This window comes from Cinclus cinclus, unplaced genomic scaffold (assembly GCF_963662255.1).
Source record: "Cinclus cinclus unplaced genomic scaffold, bCinCin1.1 SCAFFOLD_32, whole genome shotgun sequence".
NCBI classification, from domain to species: domain Eukaryota; kingdom Metazoa; phylum Chordata; class Aves; order Passeriformes; family Cinclidae; genus Cinclus; species Cinclus cinclus.
Window position 1 is genome coordinate 1,990,806 of NW_026912098.1, and position 4,177 is coordinate 1,994,982.

A 4,177-nucleotide genomic window follows, 5' to 3' on the forward strand; every position below is an offset into this window, starting at 1 on the left:
AAAATGGTAAAACATCTCATCTCTGTCAGGCACTTGAGGAAGGCCCAACCCTAGATGCCAGGGAAAAACCCACCCACGGGTGAGAGAAGCCCATGCTTTCTCCCTTTTCCCCTGCACTGGCCCCACAAGTCATGGTGATCCCAAAGCAAGCAAGGGCAGTGGAGCAGCACAAGCCCTTCCTTGCCTGCCAAGGAAAGCAGCCATGCCCAGTTCTGGAGTCCCACCTCACTCCCACCATGGGGCTTTGTTTGTGTCGTGCTGGCTGCCCCAGCCCGGGGCACGGTGGGTGCTGGGGGCTGTTGGCAGGGCCAGGAGCTGACTCCCATTTCGTACCCACCCCAGCCCATCCCCCTGGCCCTGCCAAAGGGCAGCTTGGCAGATGACAGAAGAATCAGTTTTATCCTCCCCAGCAAAGGGGGAACCTTTGCTTCCTGGCCAGGCTGTGCAATGCCCAAATCTGGGAGCATCCCCCTGGGTCTGGACTCATCTGTAAATTCACTGTGGAGCCTGGCTTTGAAGAAGGTGCCAGAATCCAAGTCCATCTTCAGCTTGCCAGTGGCCAGGTGGAGGAAGAGGTTGTCATCCTTGATGTCATCCTCACTGTCTCCAGCAGCAGCAGCCCCACCTGCTACAGCTTCTCCAGGGGCTCCTTCTCCTTCCCTGGGGTGAGACCAGGCTCTCAGTGTTCTGCCCAGGCCCCAGCTGTCAGTGAACCAGGACAAGCCAAAGCAGCTCAGATGGTGGCCACCAGTGCTGGGCAGAGCAGCTCAAGGGCTGTGTGTTCCCACCTGATGACCCCTGTGCAGTGACACAGGCAGGACAAAAAAGTCTGGGCTTCTTTGCTTCTGATTGCCAAGGCCTGTGTGCAACTGGAACTTACCAGAGCCCTGCATCCAAGTGTGCCTGTGGCTCTCTCCCTTCTTCTATGGCAGGTGAATTTGCTGCATCCAAGGGTCACAAAACAGGTCTTCTAATGAGGGCCTTTCCATGTGGAGCATGGATAAGCACCATCTGATCAGATCTTGGCACTCTGGACAGAGAAAGCAGAAACCACCGGTCAGTTGGAGGAGGCTCCAGTCTGCTTTGCCCCACTGTTCTCATGCTCAGGCTGTGCTGCATGTGCTCAGAGCTGAGCCTAAACCTTCTGTCCTGCTTTGAAAGACAGGTGTTTGCTACGGAAAGCAGAAGCTTCCCTTTGGACTGAAAAAAAAATGTGATTCTTCCGATTATTACAATTTTGGAATTAAGAGAGCTCTCAGGCAAAGATATGGGGGTAGGAATAACAGTTCTTTACTGGTATATCTAACACGACAAACAAGAACAACAACAGCTATGAAATTACCCACAAACAGAACAGTAACTCAGTCCCAGTGTTTTTTGGCTGCAGGCACCTTTTCCCTGAGCTGCAGTTCCCGGTGCTGGGGGCGGGCAGGTCCCGCAGAGCTGCAGGAGGGCTGGGGGTGATGGCAGCGCTGTCCCAGGGGGAGAGAGAGATGGAGAGAGCCCTCTGCTCACAGTGTGGGTCCGAGTGCTCAGCAGAGTGCTGGATGGTGGCAGGTTACAGCGAGAAGACAGCCGGGCAGTGTCCGATGGTGGTTTCCTGACGCTGGGATGGCAGGGATGGGACACAGGCGGCGATCGTCCTTCTCGTCGGAACTCCACGGGGGAAATGGGCCGAGGCCCAGCCTTCCTCTTCCTCTTCTGGCTGTTTGAATCTCGCGGGGCTTACCTCTTCCCTCCCGTCCCCTCCCCCTTGTCACCAGGGCCCAGTCAACAGGTACCTTAGCATGACAATGGGGAAAATTCCACAGAGGGAAAAAGGGAGAGAACCAACCCCCAACATTTTCCACCCCGAATTTTCCCCTACCATCATGCTAAATCAAATTAAAATCTTCAAATTATAGACATCCATACAATTACAGATACAGGCACAGTATTGTAGGTAGTTCACCCTAAAACAAGGTCTCCTTGGGGTATGCATCGGGTCTCTCCATCCCTTTGCATCACTCACCAGGTACAACCTGGCCCTTGAGCAAAAACCACCCCACGAATTGGATTGTCTTTGCTGGAGGCAGAGTTCACCCAAACAGTTTTTCCTAGCATACCTCTCATATGCGCCACTGGAACCTTGTCCCCATCTGGTGTTCTCAAGGGCTCAGACTGGGAAGGGCCTGCTCAATTAGTGGAACCTCGGGTGTTCACTAACCATGTGGCCTTTGGTAGATTAATCTCCCAGTTCTTGAAAGTCCCCCCACCCAGTGCCTTCAAGGTGGTTTTAAGCAGCCCATTGCCCCGTTCCACTTTCCCAGCCACTGGTGCGTGATAAGGAATGTGGTACACCCACTCGATGCCGTGTTCTCTGGCCCAGGTGTTTATGAGGCTGTTCTTGAAATGAGTCCCATTGTCTGACTCAATTCTCTCAGGGGTACCATGTCTCCAAAGGACTTGTTTTTCCAGGCCCAGGATGGTGTTGCGGGCAGTGGCATGAGGCACAGGGTAGGTCTCCAACCATCCAGTGGTGGCTTCCACCATGGTCAGCACGTAGCGCTTGCCTTGGCGTGTCTGAGGCAGTGTGATGTAGTCAATCTGCCAGGCCTCCCCATACTTATATTTGGACCACCGCCCCCCATACCAGAGGGGCTTCACTCGCTTGGCTTGCTTGATGGCAGCACATGTCTCACAGTCATGGATAACCTGGGAAATACTGTCCATGGTGAGATCCACCCCTCGGTCTCATGCCCACTTATAGGTAGCATCTCTGCCTTGGTGACCTGAGGCATCGTGGGCCCATCGAGCCAGGAACAACTCTCCCTTGTGTTGCCAGTCTAAGTCTATCTGTGACACCTCTATCCTTGCAGCCTGATCTACTTGCTCATTGTGTTGGTGCTCCTCATTAGTCCGACTCTTGGGGACATGGGCATCTACATGACGGACCTTTACGGGTAGCTTCTCTACCCGAGTGGCAATGTCTTTCCACTCATCAGCAGCCCAGATTGGTTTTCCCCTACGTTGCCAGTTAGCTTTTTTCCATCTTTCCAGCCAGCCCCACAGAGCATTGGCTAACATCCATGAATCAGTGTAAAGGTAAAGCTTTGGCCACTTCTCTCTTTCAGCAATGTCCAGGGCCAGCTGAACGGCTTTGAGTTCAGCAAGTTGACTTGATCCACCTTCTCCTTCAGTAGCTTGTGCAACCTGTCGTGTGGGGCTCCATACGGCTGCTTTCCACTTCCGGTTCATCCCCACGATGCGACAGGAACCGTCAATGAAAAGAGCGTAGCGAGTTTCATCTGCTGGCAGTTGGTTGTATGGCGGGGCTTCATCAGCCCGGGTCACTTGTTCTTGCTCCTCTTCATTGGCAAGACCAAAATTTTCACCTTCTGGCCAGTTTGTAATTATTTCCAAAATCCCAGGGCGATTTGGGTTTCCGATACGGGCGCGCTGCGTGATGAGGGCGATCCACTTGCTCCATGTGGCATCGGTGGCGTGGTGGGTAGAGGGGACCTTCCCTTTAAACATCCACCCCAGCACTGGTAGTCGGGGTGCCAGGAGGAGCTGTGCTTCTGTGCCAATCACCTCTGAGGCAGCTTGAACTCCTTCAGAAGCAGCCAAGATCTCCTTCTCTGTTGGGGTGGAGTTGGCTTCAGACCCTCTGGAACTTCGGCTCCAGAATCCCAGAGGTCGGCCTCGGGTCTCACCAGGTACCTTCTGCCAAAGGCTCCAGGACAAGCCCTTGTTCCCGGCTGCAGAGTAGAGCACATTCTTCACCTCTGGTCCCGTCCTGACTGGGCTGAGGGCTACAGCATGAGCGATCTCCTGCTTGATCTGGGCAAAGGCTTGCTGCTGCTCAGGGCCCCAGTGGAATTCGTTCTTCTTCCGGGTGACCAGGTAGAGAGGGCTCACGATCTGGCTGTACTCAGGAATGTGCATTCTCCAAAAGCCTATGGCACCTAGGAAAGCTTGTGTTTCCTTCTTGTTGGTTGGTGGAGACATCGCGGTGATCTTATTGATGACCTCAGTGGGGATTTGGCGCCGCCCGTCCTGCCACTTTACTCCCAGGAACTGGATCTCTCGGGCAGGACCTTTGACTTTGCTCCTCTTGATGGCAAAACCGGCTCCCAGCAGAATCTGGATGATCTTCTCTCCTTTCTCAAATACTTCCATTGCTGTGTTCCCCCAC